Below are 26,337 nucleotides of genomic sequence, written 5' to 3' on the forward strand. Positions count from 1 at the left end.
CCTGGAAGTCTTGTCTTCCAGCACTCCATCAGGTCTTCGTTCTTCGTTGGAGCTCCAAGTCCTGTCTTGCTTCCTGAGTCTTCGTTGCTTCCTGTGGTTTCCTGATGTTCAATGTCTTCATGTTCCCGCTCTCTGCGTTGTCCATGACCAGCCTCTCTAGGTTGTGTAGGGCATGCAGTGGGACAGGGTGGTCCGTGACTAGCCCATGGGGTCCGCCCATGTCGGTGGGCTGTGTAGGGCGCCCTGAGAGACAGTGCCACTGTCTGAACCTTCCCAGCTCCTCGTCTTGTTGAGAGTCTTCCAAGCTCCTCGTCCACATCGTCTAGCTTGATGCGCTCTCTACCTGGGTAACATCAAGCTAGGTGGAGAGAACACTGCACAAATCTCATCTTGGAGTGAGCTTCCTCACTCCAAAGTTCATCAAATCTTCATGAGACCACTGTTCTGTTCGTATGTGTCACATAGAAAGTCAAAGTAGCCCCTAACCCCCTACACTCATACCTAAACCCCACCTCGAGTTACTAGGTGGGCCTACCATAGGGATACAAATACCTACCTATGGGGATGACATTATGGCCTCTCTCTCTCTCTCTCTCATATGCAGGAACTACAGCAGGTCTGACACCTATCGCAAATTCAGTTAATGTTATTGCACTAACTTAGCTCTTCACATAGGTAATTAGTGCAAATTGTGATAAACTGAATTTTTGCATAAACCACACCCCTTTTGCTATCACATGCGATACTTACCGTACTTTGATAAATCCAGGCCTTAATCTGAACACTTAGCTTAACAACGTATGGAAATATTGACATGAAACTAAAAAGAAGAAAAAAGGGGGAAAATGATATTGGATAAAACATTAGCGCCGCTAAAGGAACAACAAAGAGGAAGAGAAACAAAGCATGAATGAAATGTGTCCACTGAATAATAAACAAAAAATAGTTGTGACATGCCAAACTCATCGTATATATGCATTAATTTTAATTTTATAGGTGAACATTTGTTGTGAGTGTTAAAAGACATTTGCAAAATTGTGTATATAATTTTTGTGACGCTGTGAATGGAGGTGTGGCTGATTTGTTAAACATGAAAGACAATAGGGACATATGGAGTGAGAACATAAAACCGTAGTGATTACAGGCTGTGAACGGAGGTGTGACTGACTAGTTAAAACATTAATGAAAAAAACTTAAAAGACAATAGAAACATCTGGAAAACTTAGCTAATCTGGAAAAGTGTATGAGGGGCATTACTGGAGCAGTGCAAAGTAAAAACATAAAAGCGTGGTAAATACAGGCTACAATTGTGACAAAATGATTTTTACCAATTATGCCGCTGGTCAGCGTGTGCCATCTCCACTCAAGACAAACAGGAAAAAAAACAGATCGCTGCAGTGGGTATTTATCAAAACTATTGGCGCCAAAAAAAATGTCAATCTAAATGAAGGAGGTGTGACTCAGTGCGTGTGACGTAAAAAAGTAAATGCGAAACAACTTTATTGAAAAACAGACAAATAATTAAAAATAATCAAAACAGACGACCATATATTGTGAAAGAAGGTGGAATACTGATATGAAAAAAAAGGGGAATCTCAAGGGAATCGCTGCTGCTTAATTACATGAATGAAAACTGGTGTAAAGGGTATGAAGGGTAAGAAAATATTAAAGAATATAGAAAGAAAGGAATAAAATGAAAGAAGATCAAATTAAAAGGGGTGTAACTGAGGAATAAAATTAGACAAAAAAGGTATTACATTAAATGAAACAACTAATAAATGCAACAAATTCCAGAGTTTAATTGTACGTTGAGTGAAAAAGAATTTTCTCTGATTAGTTTTAAATGTACCACATGCTAACTTCATGGAGTGCCCCCTAGTCCTTCTATTATCCGAAAGAGGTAAATAACCGATTCACATTTACCCATTCTAGACCTCTCATGATTTTAAACACCTCTATTATATCTCCCCTCAGCCGTCTCTTCTCCAAGCTGAAAAGTCCTAACCTCTTTAGTCTTTCCTCATAGGGGAGCTGTTCCATTCCCTTTATCATTTTGGTCGCCCTTCTCTGTACCTTCTCTATCGCAACTATATCTTTTTTGAGATGCAGTGACCAGAATTGTATACAGTATTGAAGTTGGGGTCTCACCATGGAGCGATACAGAGCATTATGACATTTTCCGTTTTATTCACCATTCCCTTTCTAATAATTCCCAACATTCTCTTTGCTTTTTTGACTGCCGCAGCACACTGAACTGACAATTTCAATGTGTTATCCACTATGACACCTAGATCTCTTTCTTGGGTGGTAGTTCCTACTATTGAATCTAACATTGTGTAACTATAGCATGGGTTATTTTTCCCTATATGCATCACCTTGCACTTATCCACATTAAATTTCATCTGCCTTTTGGATGCCCAATTTTCCAGTCTCACAAAGTCTCACAAAGTCTTCCTGCAATTTATCACAATCTGCTTGTGATTTAACTACTCTGAATAATTTTGTATCATCCGCAAATTTGTTTACCTCATTCGTTGTATTTCTTTCCAGATCTTTTATAAATATATTGAAAAGCACGGGTCCCAATACAGACCCCTGAGGCACTCCACTGCCTACTCCCTTCCACTGAGAAAATTGTCCATTTAATCCTACTCTCTGTTTCCTGTCTTTTAGCCAGTTTGTAATCCACGAAAGGACATCGCCACCTATCCCATGACTTTTTACTTTTCCTAGACGCCTCTCATGAGGAACTTTGTTAAACGCCTTCTGAAAATCCAAATACACTATATCTACCGGTTCACTTTTATCTACATGTTTATTAACTCCTTCAAAAAAGTGAAGCAGATATGTGAGGCAAGACTTGCCATGGGTAATGTTGGATTCGTGGACCCTTGGGCCGATCGGAGCCGGTGGAAGAACTGCTGTAGTTGCGTGCAGCAGTGACCCCGACCGGGAGGCGGCGAGGACAGACGGGCAACTGGCCGAAGGTGGAACTCTGGGAGCCCTATGCGACCAAGAGCTCTGGCGAGGAAGGAGGTGAAGATGGTGCCGGCACTGCGTTGAGAGAACCTTCGCCCTGGAAGCCGATCCTCCCCCGAGAGGAGCTCGTAGGAGTTCAGCCGCTGGGACTTAGGGGATTCACCCTGGAAGCCGGAGTCCCCCCAGGAGGAGCCCATAGGGACCCGGCCGCTGGGACTTAGGTGGGCCCGCGGGGGCCTGGTCAGCTGTAGTCCAAGGTCGAGTGCCGAAGGGTCGTTGCTCGCCAGTCCAGAGTCAGGAATCAGTGGATCTCCGAAAGCCAGTCCGAGGTCAGAAGCCAGAGGGTCAACGTAAGCCGGTCCGAGGTCAGAAGCCAGAGGGTCAATGCAAGCCGGTCCGAGGTCAGAAGCCAGGAAGTACCAAAAGCCAGTCCGGGGTCAGAAGCCAAGAGAAAACGTAAGCCGATCCGAGGTCAGGAGCCAGAAGAAGACAACAAACAGGAACGCAGCAACTGGAGACAGGAAGGAACCTGGGAACCTCGTTGCAAGGCGACGTTCAGGTCAGGCTGCAGGGCTTAAGTGCCCTGGGGGCGTCTGACGTCATCCAGGGGCGTCCCCAAGGTTTCCCGCGCTGGCCCCTTTAAATATCAGAGAGAGACGCGCGCGCGTCTAAGGGGCGGGGCTTAGCGCCGCGAGGCGCCGGCTGCTCCGGCGAGGCAGGGAAGCGGCAGGAGAAGCAGCTGCAGACCCGGGCGAGCTGGGGAAGCGCCGGGCCTGCGGTCGCCGGCGTCCCCGGGGCCCTGGGGAGCGCGGGACCCGCGCCAGTCCGCGAGCCGGTGAGTGGCGATTCCGGGGGCGGCCCGGAATCGCAACAGTACCCCCCCTCCGACGCCCCCTCCCGGGGGGCCGTGGTTTATCCGGATGGGCCAAATGAAATTGATGAAGGAGCGCTTTGTCGAGTATGTGGGCAGAGGGCTCCCACGAGTTCTCTTCAGGGCCATAACCCTCCCAGGACAGGAGGTATTCCCAGCGATGACGGCGGAACCGGACATCCAGCACCTCTTTAACCGTGTATGTGACCCCAGGATCCGCAGTAACGGTCGTAGGTCGCGGTGGCAAAGGATGAAAGCGGGAGAGGACCACCGGCTTCAGGAGGGAGACATGGAAGACGTCATGTATATGAAGAGTGGAGGGGAGGCGCAGGCGGTAGGAAACTGCGCCAACACGTTCAGCCACTTGAAAGGGCCCAATGTAACGAGGCGCGAGCCTCATGGACGGGAGCCGGAGCTGGATATTCCTAGTACTGAGCCAAACTCTGGAACCAGGCAGAAATACGGGAGCGGGTCGCCGAGACTTGTCCGCGTATGCCTTGAAGCGCGCGGCAGTGTGACGAAGTTTCTCTTGCGTGGAGAGCCAGAGCTGGTGAATTTGGCTGGCTGTCAGTTGCGCTGCTGGCGAGGGGGTAGGAACAGATAGCGGGAGTGGAGGCTTTGGGACCCTCCCATATACCATCTTGAAGGGAGACTGTTGCGTGGCGGAGTGTCGATGGCGGTTATACGAGAACTCCGCCCACGGAAGAAGAGTAGCCCAATTGTCCTGCTGTTCCCTTACGAAGGCTCGAAGGAATGTCTTCAAGATACGATTCGTGCGCTCCACTTGGCCGTTGCCCTGAGGGTGAAACGCCGTGGTCAAGTCTACTTGAACCCCAAATTTCTGACAGAGCGCCCGCCAGTATTTCGCCGTAAATTGGGGTCCCCGGTCCGGGGCGATGTGTTGCGGTAAGCCATGCAGGCGGAAGATATGTCGGATGAACAGCTCCGCTAACTCCGGCGCCTTAGGCAACTTGGCTAGGGGTACGAAATGGGCCATCTTCGAGAAGCGGTCAATGGTGACCCAAACCACCGTTTTCCCCTGGGACGGCGGCAGCTCCACCACAAAGTCCGTGGAGATATGCGTCCACGGTTCCGTAGGTATCGGGAGAGGTTGGAGCAGGCCCCAGGGACGTCCTGGTAACGGCTTTTGCTGAGCGCAGGTGGGGCATGACTGGACATACAGGCGGACGTCTTCCTTCACCCGTGGCCACCAATAGAACTCGGTTAAAAGCTCCAGAGTCCGAGAGATTCCGGGATGGCCCGCCGTCAGTGAGTCGTGGGCCCAAGCTAGCACCTTTTTCCTCGAGCGGAGAGGAACCACCGTCCTACCAGCGGGTACTAGTTCGGTGGCTCCTAACTGGACTTTAGCCGGATCCAATATGTACTGAGGAGGTTCAGAGGAATCTTCTATTTCAGTGGTGTGGGAGAGAGCATCAGCCTTAATGTTTTTGGATGCTGGTCGGTATCGGAGCGAGAAATTGAACCGGCTAAAAAAGAGGGACCACCGCGCCTGCCTGGGGTTGAGCCTTTGTGCTTGAGACAGATACGCCAGGTTCTTGTGATCGGTATAAACCATAATTGGGTGTTGAGCCCCCTCCAACCACTGGCGCCATTCCTCGAAGGCCAACTTGATGGCCAGTAGCTCCTTGTCCCCGATACCATAGTTCCTCTCGGCAGGCGAGAATTTCCGGGAAAAATAGGAACACGGCCGGAGCTTACCCACACTAGAAATCTGGGACAACACGGCCCCTACGGCCACACTGGAGGCATCTACTTCTACCACAAACGGACGTGCTGGATCCGGATGTCGGAGACAAGTGTCCTGAAGGAAGGCCTCCTTTAGGTTCTGGAAGGCCTGTATGGCGGTGGGAGGCCAATTACGGGCATCAGCACCCTTGTGTGTGAGGGCCGTAAGGGGGGCCACCAAGCTGGAATTCTGCGGGATGAAGTGGCGGTAAAAGTTGGCGAAACCCAGGAAGCATTGGAGCGCCTTTATACCCATGGGTTGGGGCCACTTCCGGATCGCTGTGACTTTCTCGGGGTCCATACGGAAACCGGTCGATGAGACGATGTACCCTAGGAAGGGCAAGGACTCCTTTTCAAACTGGCATTTCTCCAGCTTGGCATACAGCCGGTTCTCTCGTAGCTTAAGCAGCACATGGCGTACGTGTTGGCGGTGTTCCTCCAGGTTCTGGGAGAAGATTAGGACGTCGTCGAGGTAGACAATTACTGAAGTGTATAGTAGGTCGCGCAATACCTCATTCATTAAGTTCTGAAACACGGCCGGGGCGTTGCAAAGTCCAAATGGCATGACGAGGTACTCGTAATGGCCGTCCCTGGTGTTAAAGGCGGTCTTCCACTCGTCTCCTGGTCGGATTCGTACGAGGTTGTACGCCCCTCTAAGGTCCAACTTAGAGAAGATGCGGGACCCCTGCAACCGATCCAGGAGCTCTGGAATGAGGGGTAAGGGATAGCGGTCCCGTCGGGTGATCTGATTCAGGCCCCGGTAGTCGATACAGGGCCGCAGGGACCCATCCTTCTTGGCTACAAAGAAGAAGCCGGCCCCTGCCGGGGACTTCGACGGGCGTATGAATCCTCGATCAAGATTCTCCTTGATGTAGGCCGACATGGCCTTGGTCTCAGGCAGGGACAGGGGGTAAACTCTGCCACGAGGAGGTATGGTGTCCGGCAGCAGATCAATCGCACAGTTGAAAGGGCGATGTTCCGGGAGCAACTCAGCCTTTTCTTTCGAGAAGACATCCTTGAAGGCCTGGTACGGAGGCGGTACCGTCAGCGGGGCTGTAAGGAGTGGAAGCGTCTGAAGCGGGCAGGCAGGGAGGCAAGTGTGGAAGCAGGCTGGCCCCCACGACGTAATCTGAAGCGAGTGCCAGTCTATGACTGGCGAGTGTTTTCTTAGCCAGGGCAGTCCGAGGATGAGGGGGTGAATAGATCTCTCCAGGATGAGGAAAGAGATCTCCTCCTTATGAAGGAGCCCGACCTGCAACTGAAGAGGGCTTGTACGAGTGGTGATGGAGCCAGGAAGGGGAACCCCCTGGATGGACGATACTCGCAACGGAGGCTCCTGCGGCAAGACTTGGAGGTGCAATTGTTGTACCAGGTCCCGGAGGATAAAATTCCCCCCAGAGCCCGAGTCAATTAGAGCCTGGGTGTCGAACCCTCCTGCTGGGAGCAAGAGCTTAGCTGGAACCGTGCATGGGGAGTCTGGAGAGATACTGCCTAGAGTCAACTCCCCTCCTGACTCTAGGTTCTGGCGTTTCCTGGACGCTCGGTACAGTGCGCCAGGAAATGCCCGTTACCACCACAGTAGAGGCATAGACCCTGTGAACGTCGGCGCCTTCGTTCCTCGGCCGAGAGAGGACCCCGACCCAGCTGCATGGGTTCTTCGGACGGGGAGGCAGCTGCCGCGGTTGGAGGGGTACGACCCCGGGGTGGCGTGGTTCGACGGGCAGAAAGCCCCTGGGTGGACCTTCACTCTCGGAACCGACGCTGGATGCGCCGATCCACCCGTCCAGCCAGCTCGATGAGTTCCTGTAAATTGTCTGGAAGATCCCGGGCCGCAAGCTCATCCTGGAGCCGAGGAGATAGGGCCTCCAGAAAAATGCCATGCAAGCTATCTTCGCCCCAGGCCAGCTCGGTGGCCAGGGTCTGGAATTCCATCGCAAATTCCTCTAGGGAGCGATTACCTTGCTTCAACTGGAGCAGCTCAGAGGCGGCGGTGGAGGCCCGAGATGGCTCATCAAAGATCCTCCGGAATGCCTTGACAAATTGCACAAGATTATTTAAGCGAGGATCTTGGCGTTCCCAAAGGGAGGAGGCCCAAGTCAGCGGTTTCCCGTCCAGAAGGGAAATGATGTAGGTCGTCTTCGCTCGGTCCATAGTGAATTGTGCTGGCAGGAGGTCAAAACGGATGTAACAGTGGTTGAGGAACCCCCGACACGCCTTCGGGTTTCCAGAGTACCTAGGGGGTGCTGGCATCTGCACCGGGACGGGAGAACCCGGGTAGGCCTGAGAAGTGGAGGCTGCGGAGTGAACAGTGGGGTTCCCATCTACGCGATCCGCCAGGCGTTGTACGGCAGACATCAATGTATCCAGACAGGACTGCTGTTGCTGCAGCTTCTGGGCTATGCCTGGAATGGCTTTTAGGCCAGCTAGGTCCGCCGGGTCCATGGCCTTGCAATCTGTTGGATTCGTGGACCCTTGGGCCGATCGGAGCCGGTGGAAGAACTGCTGTAGTTGCGTGCAGCAGTGACCCCGACCGGGAGGCGGCGAGGACAGACGGGCAACTGGCCGAAGGTGGAACTCTGGGAGCCCTATGCGACCAAGAGCTCTGGCGAGGAAGGAGGTGAAGATGGTGCCGGCACTGCGTTGAGAGAACCTTCGCCCTGGAAGCCGATCCTCCCCCGAGAGGAGCTCGTAGGAGTTCGGCCGCTGGGACTTAGGGGATTCACCCTGGAAGCCGGAGTCCCCCCAGGAGGAGCCCGTAGGGACCCGGCCGCTGGGACTTAGGTGGGCCCGCGGGGGCCTGGTCAGCTGTAGTCCAAGGTCGAGTGCCGAAGGGTCGTTGCTCGCCAGTCCAGAGTCAGGAATCAGTGGATCTCCGAAAGCCAGTCCGAGGTCAGAAGCCAGAGGGTCAACGTAAGCTGGTCCGAGGTCAGAAGCCAGAGGGTCAATGCAAGCCGGTCCGAGGTCAGAAGCCAGGAAGTACCAAAAGCCAGTCCGGGGTCAGAAGCCAAGAGAAAACGTAAGCCGATCCGAGGTCAGGAGCCAGAAGAAGACAACAAACAGGAACGCAGCAACTGGAGACAGGAAGGAACCTGGGAACCTCGTTGCAAGGCGACGTTCAGGTCAGGCTGCAGGGTTTAAGTGCCCTGGGGGCGTCTGACGTCATCCAGGGGCGTCCCCAAGGTTTCCCGCGCTGGCCCCTTTAAATATCAGAGAGAGACCCGTGCGCGCGTCTAAGGGGCGGGGCTTAGCGCCGCGAGGCGCCGGCTGCTCCGGCGAGGCAGGGAAGCGGCAGGAGAAGCAGCTGCAGACCCGGGCGAGCTGTGGAAGCGCCGGGCCTGCGGTCGCCGGCGTCCCCGGGGCCCTGGGGAGCGCGGGACCCGCGCCAGTCCGCGAGCCGGTGAGTGGCGAGTCCGGGGCGGCCCGGAATCGCAACAAGTAAGGCCATACTGACTTTGTTCCATGATTCACTTATTACCTGTTTGAAAGAGCTCAACAGATAAGGATTGACCCTGTTTTTTCTGATTGGGTTGCAGTTTCCTCGGTGTACCCCAGGGATCTACATTATTTATCACATTATTTAATATTTACTTGGCCCCATTGTGCAGAATCCTTACATGTTTAGGAGTAACTTACAAAATATATACAGACTTCAGACAACACACAGTTCTTCATTCCCAAAAACACTACTTGGCCCAATACTATGGGCCTGGTGTCCATTTGTAGAAATTCAGAAAATCAGTGACTTTTCCACAGTAAGCTTCAACTAAACATTGACAAAACTGAAATCTTACTACTTACTGTTGTGAATACGGGGCTAGTGGACCCTTGGGCCGGCCTACAGGAGACTTGGGAAGGACTTTACTGGTCTCAACTGAACAGGCCGGGAGGCAGACTCCTGGCGGGCAGGTAGAAACAGCTTCACCCTGGAAGTTGGAACCCCCCCGGGAGGAGCCTGACTGCTGGGACTTAGGCGAGGCGGTCGATAGAGAGGAGGCAGATGAGTATCAGGCTTGGTTGAGGCAGGCAGGAATCTGGCAAGGGTTGTAGACAGGCTGGAGCACGGCTTGGGCTGAAGACAGGCATGGGCCCGGTTTGGGCTGTAGGCAAGCAGGAACCCGGCTTGGGCTGTAGATGGGCTGGAACCCGGCTTGGGCGGAAGACAAGCAGAGGCCTGGTTTGGGCTGTAGACAGGCAGGAACTCGATTTGGGCTGTAGGCAGGCAGGAACCCGGCTTGGGCTGGCTGGCAAGAACCCGGCTTGGGTCGGCTGGCAGGACCCCGGCTTGGGCTGGCTGGCAGGAACCCGGCTTTGGTCGGCTGGCAGGACCCCGGCTTGTGCTGTAGACAGGCAGGAACCGGCACAGACTGTAGGCAGGCAGGAACTGGCAGGCAGGCAGGCAGGAACCCGACTTGGGCTGACTAGCAGGAACCCGGCTTGGGCTGGCTGGCAGGAACCCGGCTTTGGTCGGCTGGCAGGACCCCGGCTTGTGCTGTAGACAGGCAGGAACCGGCACAGACTGTAGGCAGGCAGGAACTGGCAGGCAGGCAGGCAGGAACCCGACTTGGGCTGACTGGCAGGATCCCAGCTTGGGCTGGCTGGCAGGAACCCGGCTTGGGCTGGCTGGCAAGAACCCGGCTTGGGCTGGCTGGCAGGAACCTGACTTGGGCTGTAGGCAGGCAGGAACCGGCATGGACTGTAGGCAGGCAGGAACCGGCAGGCAGGCAGGCAGGAATGGAGTAGCCAGGACGCTGGCAGACTCCGGAGCTCGAGGCAACAGGGGACCGAAGCAACCTTGTTGCAAGGCACTGATCGGGTGTCCGCGGTGGCCCTAAGTAGGCCACGGCGTCTGACGTCAGACTGGGGGCGGAACCACCCTCAGGCGGGAAACTGTCTAGATAAGCGCGGGGCATCCGCGCGCGCGCGCCTAGAGGCAGGCCAGCAATGGCGTCTCCCCCGCGGGGACGCTCAGATCCCAACTCTGCTTTGTTCTCAGCCGGCAGGAACCCTCGAAGTAAGGACCGGGACGTGATCTTCACGGACCGGACCGCAACAGTACCCCCTCCTTTACGCCCCCTCTTAGCAGACCTGGGTTTACCTGGATGTTCTTGATGAAAGGTTTTGAGCAGATCCTTATCCAGGATGTTGCGAGCTGGCTCCCAGGTATTCTCCTCGGGGCCGCAGTTCTCTCAGGAGATCAGATATTCCCATCGACGCTGATTAAACCGGACATCGAGGATTTCTCGGACTTGCTAAGTTATCTCTCCTGACACCGAGGGATCAGATGAGTCAGGCGCCTTCGAGTGGTACCTAGAGAGGACAAGAGGCTTCAAGAGGGAAACGTGAAAAATGTTATGGATACGCATGGAGGGGGGCAGGCATAGCCGGTAGGAGACAGCTCCGATGCGCTCGGCCACTCGGAAGGGTTCACAGAACCGCGGGGCAAGTCTGCAAGATGGGGCCCGGAACTGCAGGTTCCTGGTACTCAACCATACCCGATCCCCAGGTAAGAAGACAGGAGTTGGCTGGCAATATTTATTGACCCACCATCGGGTAGCAAGGGCGGCTTTCTTCAAATTCCTTTGAGTTAAAGTCCATAAGGAACGCAACTGGTGAGCAGAGAGTTGTACGGCGGGCAAGGAGCTAGGATCCGGCGAGAGCAGAGAAGGCCGGGGTTGCCTCCCATAAACTAGCAGGAAGGGGGAGCTTCCCGCGGAAGAGTGGACGTGGTTGTTATAGGAGAATTCTGCCCATGGGAGCAGCTCAGCTCAGTTATCCTGTTTCTCGTTCATGAAAGAACGTAAGAAGGTCTTGAGCGTGCGATTCGTGCTTTCTGTCTGCCCATTGCTTTGAGGGTGGAACGCGGTGGACTGGCTAAGCTGAACATGGAAGTGTTTACGTAGGGCTCTCCAATAGCGGGCGGTGAATTGTGGACCTCGATACGATACGATATCTTGAGGTAGGCCATGAAGCCTAAATATGTGTTGGGTGAAGAGCTTGGCAAGTTCCGGGGCAGACGGCAGAGCTGGCAGGGGAACAAAATGAGCTATTTTTAGAAAAATGGTCGACGGTGACCCATACGACCGAGTTTCCTTTAGACATAGGAAGATCTGTGATGAAATCAGTGGAGATGTGCGTCCATGGCTCCACCGGGATGGGCAATGGCTGGAGAAGCCCTCAGGGTTTACCCGCCAGTGGCTTCTGCAGTGCGCAAACAGGACAGGAGTCAACAAAAAGGCGCACATCCCTTCTGGCCGTTGGCCACCAGTAGAATCAGGTGACTAGGTCCAAGGTGGCAGCTCGACCAGCATGACCTCCGGTGAGGGACTCGTGAGCCCAAGACAAGACTGCCCGGCGGGATCTCCGAGGGACCACCGTCTTGGGTTCGGGATGCGTCATCGTGGAAGCTAAGCTGACCTTCCAGGGGTCCAGGATAGACCGGAGAGTTCCCAAGGATTCTTTAGGCTCTGAAGGTCGAGACAGGACCTTGACTCGAGCATTCTGGCCTGGGCTCTCGACTATGCAGTCCGACAGATAGTGTGATGACCTGTCTGCTTCGGTCTTGAAGGAGGCATCTGTGACTTCCTCACAAATAGCGGGAGTGGCTGGTGTAGCCTGTGAAATACGAAGAGCAGGCGGCCTAGGAAGTTTCATGCAGTGTTTAATACAGAAGGGACTTCAGTCGGTGATCTGCATAGTAGACCACTGGATGGTAGGCGAGTGTCGTCGAAGCCAGGGTAGTCCGAGCACCAGGGGGTGGATAGCCTTTTCCAGTACTAAGAAGGCTATCTCCTCCACATGGGTCGCCCCGGTGCGGACCGTCAGCGGGACCGTGGAGGTCAGGATTTGTCCCGGTACACGAGTACCTTGAATGGATGTAATCTGTAAAGGAACCTCTCGTTCCACGGTTGGATTCCCCAGCTGGGTAACTAGTTGTTCCTGAATTATGTTGCCTTCGGTGCCCGAGTCCAGGAAGGCTGAAGTCTCCAAAGTCTCTCCTGGGTATTCCAGGACAACCGGCAACGTACAGTGGGGAGCAGTAGTACAACCTAGGAGGAGCTCCCCCCGACCTCCTAGGCCTTGGCGTTTTCCACCCGCTCTTGGCAACGTGCCAAAAAGTGACCCTTTTGGCCACAGTACAGACATAAGCCTAGCGAGTGTCGACGCTGTCTCTCTTCCTTGGAGAGCGGGGCCCGGCCCAATTGCATGGGCTCAGGGGCAGGGACCTCAGGGCGAGAAACCCTCTGTGGTGGAGGTAGCCGAGATGAAGCGTGGGGCGGGCTAGATCTCCTCTGGCGGGATTCCTGTGCCTTCTGTTGCAAGCGTCGGTCGACCCGGGTGGCCATCTCAATCAGGGCATTGAGGTCTTCGGGGATCTCTCGGGCTGCGATATCGTCCTTAATTCGTCCAGAAAGACCTTCCAGAAAGATTGCCCGGAGACTACCGTCTTGCCACCCCACCTCTTGGGCGAGGGTTCTAAATTCCATGGCATACTCGGCCAAGGGACGAGTCCCTTGACGCAGCTGCAGGAGGTCAGAGGTGGCAGTGGCCCGGCGTGCAGGTTCGTCAAATGCCTGCTTAAAGATAAGAATGAGGGGTCACGTGATGCGGTGAGCGAGGCGAGACGCGATCGCCTAAGCTCCGGGAGCTTCACCCCGCAAACTAAAAAATACAGCTGACTAAAGCGCTCCTTGGAGCCGAAATCGAACGCTCCTACAGGGGGAACACCGCGGCGACAATCCGGTACACTTGTGCACTTACCAGCAAGGAGGATGGCTTCGAAAGCACCCAAGAAAGATAAGGGAAAACCGGCTGGAGCGGAAGAAAAAAATGGCGGACGGCAGCAGCTCCGTCGAAATCCTAGCAAGTGAAGAGAGGGGCATAGAGAAACTCACCGCGGTGGTGGTAGCCGCTCTGGATAACAAATTTGAGGGCATAAATGAGAACTTTGCCGCTTTGAAAGAAACCCTGGGAGACTTAGGACACAGAATCGAAATCGCCGAGGGCAGGATCTCTGTCGTTGAGGAAGACAATATGGCGCTGACTGCAAAACTAACAGCACTGGAAACAGCCATAAAAGGAGCTGAGGAAAAATTAGAGGACCTGGAAAACAGGTCAAGAAGAAACAATTTAAAATTCCTCGGCATACCTGAAGTAATAGCAGACTCTGATCTTAAGCACACGTTGGAAGACTGGTTACCCCAGGCGCTGCAAATACCGGAGCTGCAAGGCAAGCTACAAATAGAAAGAGCTCACAGACTGGGACCCAGGAAGGAGGTGGAAAGCAGGCCTAGACTGGTTATTGCCAGATTTCTGGACTGGGGGCAGAGGGCGGCCATCCTGACAGCGTACAGAAAAAGTAAATCAGTGACTTTCAAGGAACACAAAATAATAATTTTCCAGGACTTTTCCGCAGCGGTGGCTGCAAAAAGAAAACTATTTTCTCCAACATGCCAGGATCTCTATAACCAGAATACGCGATTTGCTCTGCAGTATCCGGCAGTGTTAAAGATCTGGAGTGGAGGCAAGATTCACACTTTCGCATCTCCTCAAAAAGCTGCGGACTGGCTCCACAATAGCAAGGGACACACATGAACTGTAAAGTTTACGGTACGGAGGTCATCTGCACCAGGAAGGGGGAATAGGGTGCATCGACAGAGGATCAAGCTGCTAGAGTCTGATGCAGTTACTGAATAATATGGACAGTGTGAAAAGTTTCCGGTTGATATACCTTCAGAGGTTCTGAAACTTTGAAAGACTGGACTAAATGGAGGTAATCCCAAGTTGGACTTCCAAGTTGACAGTTGATCTATAGAATTTAGTTCAGTTAACGCTAGAGTGTGATAGTGATTCTAGGTGTCTTTTTGACTAGGGCCGAGTTGCCTTAAGGGGCAGTAGTGATGTTAAGCATCAAGGGGAAATAGCGATGCTAATCCGGCCACCTAAGCAGTCCTCATAGTTGGTGTAGAGGACAACAACTCGAGAAGCGGCAACGAAAACGGAAAAAAAAAATAAAAAATTACTAACAAAATACAACAAACAAACCTGACACAGTAAAGGGTAATGGAGGGGCATGTTAGACACTATTGCCAGGTATACTTTGCAAACATAAAACAAATAGAACCTGTTACGTGAGGCCAGGGGGAGCTGATCAACATAGTGGGTGAAGCTCCTGAGCGCATACTACACGGACCTCGAACCCACTTAAGGTGGGGGCTGGTGGATTTTCGAACCCACGAGCAGTCTAGGATTCCAGGGAAGCGGGTGGAACGAGGGGGGGGGGGGAGGATGGGGTGGGAGGGGGATGGGAAGGGTAGGGGGACTTAGTAGAGGGGTGGACCATCAAGACCGAGGTATAATGAAGATTGTTGATTATATGGATCTGGGGGTCCAGGCTGGGGGGCCTCGAGGTTCTCTTGAACTATGGCAGCTATCACAAAGGGAAATTAAGAGTGGCACAACATGACTACTCTCAGATGTGGGTCATGGAATGTCGGAGGCATAGGATCACCAATAAAAAGACAAAAAATACTGAGCGCTCTACAACGGAAACAAATTAAATTAGCGAGTTTACAAGAAACGCATCTGACTGAAGAAGAAAGTAAAAAACTAAAAAGAAGTTGGGTGGGACAGTGTTTTTATTCCCCTGCAGATCATAGGAAAGCGGGAATTGCCTTACTGGTACATAAGAGTATCTCCCTAGACGTCACTGGTCTAGTAAGCGACGATCAGGGTCGATTTTTAATAGTGGCTGGGAAAATTCAGGGCCGGGAATACACTTTTTGCTCTGTATATGGACCAAATGCCTACTCTCATTCTTTTTTTCAGAATTTGGTAGCTAAACTAATTCAGGTCACTAAAGGGTCGCTGATTCTTCTGGGGGATTTCAATTGTGTACATGACCCCACTCTGGATAGGACAGGAACGGGAGATGCTAGAGGGGGTGGGAAGAAAAAAGGCATTGAATTTCTTTGTGACGAACTAAATTTGATTGACATATGGCAAACCCTCCACCCAACGGAACGGGACTACACCCACGTTTCCCGAGCACACGCTACAATGTCTAGAATAGACTATATACTGGTGGCGGAGGCGTTATTTCCGCAGATAGGGAAAGCGACTATAGGACCTATTGAAATTTCAGATCATGCTATTATCGGGATAGATGTCATAGGCAACGTACAGGCTCCAGGAAATAACATGTGGAAATTCCCGGGTTACTTAGTGGATAATCAAAAATTCCAAGACTTCCTAAAGGCGAAATGGAGGGAGTATGACCTTTTCAATCAACAGCATAAAGAAGACCCAACATTGTTTTGGGAGGCAGGGAAAACCGTTATGAGGGGGGAAATTTTGGCCTATCAGATAGCTCGCTCTAAAAACATGCACGCTCATATAAAACGATTAGAGACCCAACTGCAATTAGCTAAGTCTAACCTGGCTAGTTCTAATACTGTACAGAACAGGGCGGAATATCAGGCCATTCTGCACTCTTTAAACGAGTGGCTGCATAAAAAAGCACAACAGGCATTGCTTTACAGGGAACATAAACTGTTTCAATTCGGAAATAAAGCCGGAAGGGTCTTGGCAAATATGACCAAGCTAGCTCGGGGGAAATCTTATATTGCCCACCTAAGGGACAGTAAGGGAGTTCCCATCAGCAAGAATTCAGACATATGTGCAGCGTTTAGGGAATTTTATGTCCAGCTTTATACAGATGATAGAAAGGGGGGACCAGACCACGAAAAAGAGTTTTTTAGCGATATTCAAATTCCACGCCTTAGTACGGAGCAGCTGGACCAACTAAATAAACCCATCAGTTTGCTGGAAGTAGTGGGTGTCATTCAAGCTAGTAAACGGGGTAAGGCGCCGGGGCCTGATGGCTTCAGTGCGGAATATTATAAAACTCTACTACATCAACTTGCCCCTGATCTTTTGCAATTTTTTAAAGCGGCACAACAACGTCAGCACTTCCCTGACGGTTTCACTCGGGCCTATATTACTGTGCTAGAAAAGCCGGGTAAGGATCCGGCTTTCACATCGTCCTATAGACCGATATCTTTGCTTAATTATGAGGCAAAAATTTTTGCTAAGATATTAGCCGACCGCATGAGCTTAGTTTTCCCAGCCATTATTACACCAAATCAGGTTGGTTTCGTGAGGGGGAGGTCAATAACTACAAATCTTACCAAACTATTAATAGCCCTAGAGGAATGCAAGACCTCAAGTTTACCGGCCTTGATCGTAGGGTTTGATTCGGAGAAGGCCTTCGATAGGGTCTCCTGGCCTTATTTATTTTCGGTGCTAGGTCGCTACGGGTTTCAGGGAGACATACTGCGAAATATTCAGATGTTATATGACGCTCCGAAGTCGGCCATTATAGCCAATGGTCAACTGTCCGAAGACTTTCAACTATATCGGGGGACACGACAAGGGTGTCCCCTCTCCCCGTTATTATACATTTTAACTATTGATCCCTTATTACGCAAAATCGAGAAGGATGCCTCCATCACAGGCTTCCAGACGGGATCACAGGAATTTAAAGTCTCTGCATTCGCAGATGACGTGTTAGTATTTCTGACAAGGCCACAAGAGTCGTTACCGAAAGTGTTACGGCATCAGGAATTATTTGGTGCATTCGCGGGGTTAAAAATTAATGTCGAGAAATCGGAGGCGATGGACATAGGGAATGGTGTGAAGGAGGGATGGGAAGGGGCATTCCCATTACGGTGGGTAAACCAGACTATGCGCTACCTTGGAATACAATTAACTAGAGAAGTAGAACAGCTCCGTAGGGCAAATATTCGACCGCTCCTTGACAAAATGGAAAGCAGATTTCGGGTCTGGGCCTCGCTTCCCCTGTCTTTAATGGGGAAAATTAGTCTGCTAAAAATGATGGAACTACCTCGCTGGTTATATGTGCTCCAGCAGATTCCTTTTTGGTTGACTAAAGGCGAGATACAGCATATAAACAGATTAATACGTCACTTCATCTGGGGAGGATGCAGGGCGAGAGTATCTCTCAGATCTTTGATGCGCCCGTTTGATCAGGGGGGTCTCTCGTGTCCTAACTGGAGAGACTACAATTTAGCGTGTCTCTTACGACATGTGCAAGACTGGATACAGGGCACGAGTTCCTACACTCCTTATGTTTTCATTAAGGCGTGGCTATTTCCTTACAAACCTGTAAATCTGCTACAACTGCGAGGTACGGAAATACCTGTTGCTTATAAGAATAGTATGCTACTACAAGCATGCCGAAAAGCTTGGTCCTGTTTGAGTAGAGAGAAAATGGCCAGTCAAGGTGTGCATTTGCAGTTTCTGACATTACGGGGGAACCCACAATTCGAGGCCGGGCTATTAAGTCCAGTGTTTCAGAAGTGGGAACAAAGTGGGCTGGTAAAGGTATCACACCTGTGGGATGTCCAAAATGCTGGAGTGCGGAGTTTTAAAGACCTACAAGACCTATATGTGTTACGGCTGTGGCTGCTGTGCAACCGCCTCACCACCAGGGGTCCCTCTAGAGCTGGCTTTCCTGACAGGCCCAGTCCATCTCCTCTGTCCACTCTATGCTCTGGGTGTGCCCTTATAACCCTGCCTGACAGTTGCCTCGGTGCTTCGGCATCGAGCTCACCTGGGCTCCCTGCTCTAGCCTGCTTTGCGTGGCCTTCGGGCCTTCTACCTTGTCTTGCCTTGCCCTGCCTTCGGGCCTTCTGTCTTGCCTTGCCTTGCGTGGCCTTCGGGCCTTCTGTCTTGCCTTGCCTTGCGTGGCCTTCGGGCCTTCTGTCTTGCCTTGCCTTGCGTGGCCTTCGGGCCTTCTGTCTTGCCTTGCCTTGCGCGGCCTTTGGGCCTTCTGTCTTGCCTTGCCTTGCGCGGCCTTTGGGCCTTCTGTCTTGCCTTGCCTTGCGCGGCCTCCGGGCCTTCTGTCTTGCCTTGCCTTGCGCGGCCTTCGGGCCTTCTACCTTGTCTTGTCTAGCCTAGTCTTGGTGGCCTTCGGGCCTTCGGTCTTGCCTTGCCTTGCGCGGCCTTCGGGCCTTCTACCTTGTCTTGTCTTGCCTTGCCCTGCGCGGCCTTCGGGCCTTCTACCTTGTGCTGTGTATGGTCTTCGGACCTTCTGCCCTGCCCTGCCTTGCTTACTGTGCATGCGGTCCTACGGGCCCTCTGCTCTATTGTCTGTGTGTGTTTGGCCTACGGGCTCTCTGCCCTGCTTACTGTGTGTGGCCTACGGGCCTTCTGTGTGTGTGTGGCCTACGGGCCTACTGACCTGCCTTGCCCCGCTTACGGTGTGTGGTTTACGGGCCTTCTGTGTGTGTGTGTGGCCTACGGGCCTACTGACCTGCCTTGCCCCGCTTACGGTGTGTGGCCTACGGGCCTTCTGTGTGTGTGTGTGGCCTACGGGCCTTCTGACCTGCCTTGCCCCGCTTATAGGTGTGTGGCCTACGGGCCTTCTGTGTGGGTGTGGCCTACGGGCCTTCTGGCCTGCCTTGCCCCACTCACGGTGTGTGGCCTACGGGCCTTCTGACCTGCCTTGCCCCGCTTACGGTGTCTGGCCTACGGGCCGTCTGTGTGTGTGTGGCCTACGGGCCTTCTGACCTGCCTTGCTCTGCCGCCTGCCCTGACCCAGCCTAGACCCAGACACTGCTTCTTGCTGTCTGCCCTGACCCAGCCACGGTTTCCAGCCATCCCTGTCTCTCTCCACCTGGAGCCACCCCTTTGGGTGGTGTTCACTACCCCTGAACTCAGCCCAAGCGTAACAGTATGCCGAAGCCATAAATTTCCAGGGGAAGAGATAGCTCTGTGTGCTAAACCGGTGAGTCAACCTTTTTTTTTCCCTATTACAAGATGCCTCCTTCAAAGTTTTATACCTGCAATTCCTGTCAGACCTTGAATTACCTAAGCTATCAGAACTGTCTAGCCTGTCAACTTGCTGGTCAGGAACACTGGTTGTGCAGTAACTGCAATAAGAGAAATGTCTCTGTTTATCAAGAGTGTTTAAACTGTTCTACTCCACAGCCAGGATGGTGGAAATGTTCCTGTCTTCCGTGCCTTTTGCCTCCAGGCGAACCCTGCCCCCGCTGCAAAGCTAACGGGCCATCTGTTTCTCCCAAAAGCTCAGCTAGTTCTACTACCGGGCGTTCAGCTTCTGGCCCAGTTAGCAACACTATTTCATGTAGCAGTTTGTGGATTAAGCATTCTAGCACTTCATCTCTGGACACTTTTGAAAAAACTTGCTACCAGGAAACAAGTATTAATTCTGAAAATCTTAGAACTCACCAGGTTAAGAAGCCTTCTATAACTTCCACGCTAGAGCCTCAGAAACGAAAGCTGAGAGAAGTAATTAACTCTAGCAGAGCTCTGCTTCCCACAGCTGCACTTAAGACACTAACGAGCACCTTCCCTAGACGTCCTAGAACTGCCTGTGCCCTCTCTAAGCAGCCCCTCCAGAAACAAAAGCAGGAGCTTCTGGCTCAAAGTATCAAGCCCACGGCAGTACAATCTTTGTCCTCCCTGCGCCTTAATTCTAACCTTGTTGCTCTGCCTTCCAAGCGTGCTGCATTACCCCATGAGAGGCCTGAACCTGTTTCATCACCCCAAGAGGGGTCCAAGTCTGCTGCATCTCCCCGCAAGGGGTCCAAGCCTGTTTCATCATCCCGAGAGGGGCCTGAACCTGTTTCATCGCCCCAAGAGGGATCCAAGCCTGCTGTCTCACCCCAAGAGGGGGCCAAGCCTGCTTCATCGCCCCGAGAGGGGTCCGAACCTGCTACAACGCCCCGAGAAGGCGCCGAGCCTGCTTCATCGCCCCGAGAAGGCGCCGAGCCTGCTTCATCGCCCCGAGAAGGCGCCGAGCCTGCTTCATCGCCCCGAGAAGGCGCCGAGCCTGCTTCATCGCCCCGAGAAGGCGCCGAGCCTGCTTCATCGCCCCGAGAGGGGTCCGAACCTGCTACAACGCCCGGAGAGGTGTTCGAGCCTGCTTCATCGCCTCGAGTGGAGTCCGAGCCCGCTGCTTCACCCCCGGAGGGGTCTGAACCGGTCCTGCTTCCGCCCCCGGAGGGGCTCGAACCGGCCTTGCTGCCGTCCTCGGAGGGGTCTGAACCGGTCCTGCTTCCGCCCCCGGAGGGGCTCGAACCGGCCTTGCTGCCGTCCTCGGAGGGGTCCGAACCGGTTTTGCTGCTGCCCCTGGAGGGGTCTGAACCGGTCCTGCTTCCGCCCCCGGAGGGGCTCGAACCGGCCCTGTTGCAGTCCCCGGAGGGGTCCGAACCGGTCCTACTGACAGACTTTCTGACTCAGCCATCCGAGCCTACTGAACCGGCCCTGTTGCAGTCCCCGGAGGGGTCCAAACCGGCCCTGTTGCAGTCCCCGGAGGGGTCCGAACCGGTCCTGCCAACAGACTTTTTGATTCAGCCATCTGAGCCTACTGAACCGGTCCTGCTGCCGTCCCCGGAGGGGTCCGAACCGGTCCTACTGACAGACTTTCTGACTCAGCCATCCGAGCCTACTGAACTGGCCCTGTTGCAGTCCCCGGAGGGGTCCAAACCGGCCCTGTTGCAGTCCCCGGAGGGGTCCGAACCGGTCCTGCCAACAGACTTTGTTGTTCAACCATCTGAGCCTGCTGTACCAATCCAGCTGCCGACTCGGGAGGAGTCTGTGCCGGCCCTGATGCCGACCCTGGAAGGGTCCGGACCGTCCCTGCTGTCGTCACAGGAGGGGTTAGCACCTGCCTTGTCGTCTCAAGAGGGGTTATGGACTATTTCACTGCCCCAGGTGGGGTTTGTGTTCCCCTTGTCACCCCAGAAGGGGTTATGGACTGTTTTGTTGCCTCAGGAAGGAATGGAACCTGCCACCTTGCCCCAGAAGAGGTCTAACTCTGCCGCCTTGTCCCAGGAGGGGTTATGGATGATTTTGCTGCCCCAGGTTGGGGTTGTGTCTGCCTTATCACCCCAGGAGGGGTTATGGACTGCCTTGCTGCCTCAGAAAGGAGTTGAACCTGCTGCATCGCCCCCGGAGGGGTCTGACTTTATTATTGAGTACCCCCTGCAAAAATGGGACCCTGGAGGAGGGGGAGGCCTTGAGGGGGGGGTACTGTTACGGCTGTGGCTGCTGTGCAACCGCCTCACCACCAGGGGTCCCTCTAGAGCTGGCTTTCCTGACAGGCCCAGTCCATCTCCTCTGTCCACTCTATGCTCTGGGTGTGCCCTTATAACCCTGCCTGACAGTTGCCTCGGTGCTTCGGCATCGAGCTCACCTGGGCTCCCTGCTCTAGCCTGCTTTGCGTGGCCTTCGGGCCTTCTACCTTGTCTTGCCTTGCCCTGCCTTCGGGCCTTCTGTCTTGCCTTGCCTTGTGTGGCCTTCGGGCCTTCTGTCTTGCCTTGCCTTGCGTGGCCTTCGGGCCTTCTGTCTTGCCTTGCCTTGCGTGGCCTTCGGGCCTTCTGTCTTGCCTTGCCTTGCGCGGCCTTCGGGCCTTCTGTCTTGCCTTGCCTTGCGCGGCCTTCGGGCCTTCTGTCTTGCCTTGCCTTGCGCGGCCTTTGGGCCTTCTGTCTTGCCTTGCCTTGCGCGGCCTCCGGGCCTTCTGTCTTGCCTTGCCTTGCGCGGCCTCCGGGCCTTCTACCTTGCCTTGCCTTGCGCGGCCTTCGGGCCTTCTACCTTGTCTTGTCTAGCCTAGTCTTGGTGGCCTTCGGGCCTTCGGTCTTGCCTTGCCTTGCGCGGCCTTCGGGCCTTCTACCTTGTCTTGTCTTGCCTTGCCCTGCGCGGCCTTCGGGCCTTCTACCTTGTGCTGTGTATGGTCTTCGGACCTTCTGCCCTGCCCTGCCTTGCTTACTGTGCATGCGGTCCTACGGGCCCTCTGCTCTATTGTCTGTGTGTGTTTGGCCTACGGGCTCTCTGCCCTGCTTACTGTGTGTGGCCTACGGGCCTTCTGTGTGTGTGTGGCCTACGGGCCTACTGACCTACCTTGCCCCGCTTACGGTGTGTGGTTTACGGGCCTTCTGTGTGTGTGTGTGGCCTACGGGCCTACTGACCTGCCTTGCCCCGCTTACGGTGTGTGGCCTACGGGCCTTCTGTGTGTGTGTGTGGCCTACGGGCCTTCTGACCTGCCTTGCCCCGCTTATAGGTGTGTGGCCTACGGGCCTTCTGTGTGGGTGTGGCCTACGGGCCTTCTGGCCTGCCTTGCCCCGCTCACGGTGTGTGGCCTACGGGCCTTCTGACCTGCCTTGCCCCGCTTACGGTGTCTGGCCTACGGGCCGTCTGTGTGTGTGTGGCCTACGGGCCTTCTGACCTGCCTTGCTCTGCCGCCTGCCCTGACCCAGCCTAGACCCAGACACTGCTTCTTGCTGTCTGCCCTGACCCAGCCACGGTTTCCAGCCATCCCTGTCTCTCTCCACCTGGAGCCACCCCTTTGGGTGGTGTTCACTACCCCTGAACTCAGCCCAAGCGTAACAGTATGGGTTGGATTCTAAAGATTTTTATGCATTTCTCCAGGCGAGACATTACATACAGGCCTTACAAAAGACATATGGGCTAAGCCAGCACGCTACCCAATTAACAGAATTTTTCACACCTGTGGGTAAGAAACAGAATTCATGTGCAGTATTCTCCAGATCCCTCAGGGAGATACAGTCGGAGGAGACCCTTATAGAAATACAAAGGAAATGGGAAATTCAGACTGGACTTTGTTTGTCGACGAAAGCGGTTTCCCAGTTATGGCTAGATTGTATAAAGATCACAGAAAATGTTCCTTTAAGAGAAACAGGCTATAAGATTTTAAGATGTATGTACATGTCAAGATCTAGGTTGTTTCTTGCTAAACTTTGTTCCACAGACATATGCCTGAAATGTACTAAAGAGTCGGGCACTTTCATGCATGTCCTTTGGAAATGTGACATATTACAGCAGTACTGGCAACAAGTGACCAAGGCTCTGAGTACAATATTACAGGACACAGGTCCCATGACACCGGAAGTCTGTTTACTCCGTTATTTTCCGGGGTCCATGGGTGCGCTGTCCGAGGAAGACCAGTCTTTTTTGAAAAAAGCTCTGCTGGTTGCGCTACAACCCATTCTACTTGAGTGGATAACAGAAGAGCCACCACGGGTTGAATTTTGGAAACATAGACTTTACAAGCTTTTACAGTTTGAATATCTGACTGCCAATACCAAATCTCAGGAGGTGATAACAAAGTGTCACGCAATATGGAGCAAATATTGGAATACTCTGACATCCACCATGCAAAACTGTGTCAAGAACTGTACTATCCCTTAAGTATTGGAATATGAACAGCAGGATGTCTTTGATGGTCAAATACATGGGAGGGAGGGGGGGAAGGGGGGGAAGGGGGATATGTTGAAGTTATTCAGAAAATCAGTCAACTAAAAGTTTAGAGAACGTTTTAAGATATGCCTTGTTTGTCGACCTACCTGTCTGAGATATAATGTTTTCTCTATATTCTGTATTATCTGTGGCCTAACTGTATTGCATATCTTTGATTGTTTCATTGGTAATAAACATATGTTAAAAAAAAAAAAAGATAAGAATGAAGCGCTGTAGGTCATTTAGTGCGGGATCATTATTCTCCCACAGGGGAGAGGCCCAAACCAGGGCCTTCCCATCGAGTAGGGACAGGATGTATGCGATCTTGACTGAATCGGCAGGGAACTGTCGGAGCAGCAACGAGAAGCGGATAAAACATTGATTTAAAAAACCTCGACAAGTCCTGGTATCTCCGGCATAGCGTGAGGGTGCCGGCAGCTAGGTCGCCGAGGTGGCGGTCAAGACAGAACCTTCGTCCGCCACAGGCCGGGAAGGGGCATCCAATGCATCCATTCTGGCGGTTAGTTGCCCCAGAGAGCTGGCAAGGGCGTCCAGGTACTGCTGTTGTTGCTGCAATTGTTGACGTAGCCCAGGACGATCCTGGGACTGTGGGGCGTCTGCCGAGTCCATGGCCTTGCAATCTGTTGTGAATACGGGGCTAGTGGACACTTGGGCCAGCCTACAGGAGACTTGGGAAGGACTTCACTGGTCTCAACTGAACAGGCCGGGAGGCAGACTCCTGGCGGGCAGGTAAAAACGGCTTCACCCTGGAAGCTGGTACTCCCCTGGGACTTAGGAGATTCACCCTGGAAGTCGGAGCCCCCCCGGAAGGAGCCCGTAGGGGTCCAGCCACTAGGACTTAGGCGAGGCAGTCGATAGAGAGGAGGCAGACGAGTATCAGGCTTGGCTGAGGCAGGCAGGAATCTGGCAAGGGTTGCAGACAGGCTGGAGCCCGGCTTGGGCTGAAGACAGGCAGGGGCCCGGTTTGGGCTGTAGGCAAGCAGGAACCCGGCTTGGGCTGTAGGCAGGCAGGATCCCAGCTAGGACTGTAGACGGGCTGGAACCCGGCTTGGGCGGAAGACAAGCAGAGGCCCGGTTTGGGCTGTAGACAGGCAGGAACCCGATTTGGGCTGTAGGCAGGCAGGAACCCGGCTTGGGCTGACTGGCAAGAACCCGGCTTGGGTGAGCTGGCAGGACCCTGGCTTGGGCTGTAGGCAGGCAGGAACCGGCACGGACTGTAGCCAGGCCTTCCCATCGAGCGCAGGCAGGCAGGCAGGAACGGAGTAGCCAGGACGCTGGCAGACTCCGGAGCTCAAGGCAACGGGGGCCCGAAGGAACCCTGTTGCAAGGCACTGATTGGGTGTCCGCAGTGGCCCTAAGTAGGCCGTGGCATCTGACGTCAGACTGGGGGCGGAGCCACCCTCAGACGGGAAACTGTCTAGATAAGCGCGGGGCGTCAGCGCGTGCGCACCTAGAGTCAGGCCAGCAACGGCATCTCCCCCGCGGGGACGCTCAGATCCCGACTCTGCTTCATTCTAAGCCAGCAGAAACCCTCGACATAAGGACCGGGACGTGAGCTTCACGGACCGGACCGCAACACTTACCAAGACAAAATCCCTATCTCCGCATATCCCTACCTCATTAACTTACCAAGGAAACTGTATCCCAATCATATACAAAGCCAGAAATGTAGGCACTATACTTGACATCAGTTTATCAATGCAATTGCATATTTCCAGGAAAGTTACCTATTCATTTTATAAGCTACAATTATTAAAACAATTAAAGCCATTTCTTGAACATCAAGGTTTTTGGCTAGTGCTACAAATCTCTAATCCTGAATCAACTAGACTATTGCAATTCTCCATACCTTGACCTTTCTACAGTCATGATACATTCTCTACAGATTATTTAGAATGCTGTGGCACACATTCTGACTGGCAGTCAGCTCAGGCATCATATAATACCGATCCTGTATGAACTTCATTGGCTTCCAATTTCCTCTAGAATCTAATATAAAATTTTAAGCCTAATCCATAACTTAGAGCACAATGACTCTTCTCCATGGTTAAACACCTCACTCCACCTTAACAAACCTGTAAGACAATTATGATATCCCAGCACCGAAGAGAGGTTTCTTAGTTGCAGATCCTAGCTTGTGGAATTCCATTCCAGATTATCTACGCAACATTACTTGTACAAAAATGTTTAAAAAGGCATTAAAACTTTTATTTTTGCAAAGACAGTTGAGTCTCTAAGGACATCATCAATCCACTAGAAAATAAGAACTATGAGGTCAATATTCAAAAGCCATTTAGAGAGATAACACAAGTTCTCAAACTAAGAGGGCTATTTTCTAGCCCTATCACACGCAAAAAGGGACTTTTCGCATGTGATACCTAGATCTGGGCGGCGTCAGCACCGGAAGAGGAGGAGTCGGG

The 26,337-nt window shown here is 53.0% G+C and overlaps 1 protein-coding gene across 2 annotated transcripts in view; it reads left to right on the forward strand.

Moving 5' to 3' along the window:
- The window catches only part of CCDC158 (coiled-coil domain containing 158), a 1,731,209-nt gene that overhangs the window by 1,334,535 nt on the left and 370,337 nt on the right, over positions 1-26,337 (forward strand). The gene's annotated exons all lie outside the window — the stretch shown is intronic.

The sequence above is a fragment of the Rhinatrema bivittatum genome, chromosome 1, assembly GCF_901001135.1.
Source record: "Rhinatrema bivittatum chromosome 1, aRhiBiv1.1, whole genome shotgun sequence".
In the NCBI taxonomy this organism is placed as follows: Eukaryota; Metazoa; Chordata; class Amphibia; order Gymnophiona; family Rhinatrematidae; genus Rhinatrema; species Rhinatrema bivittatum.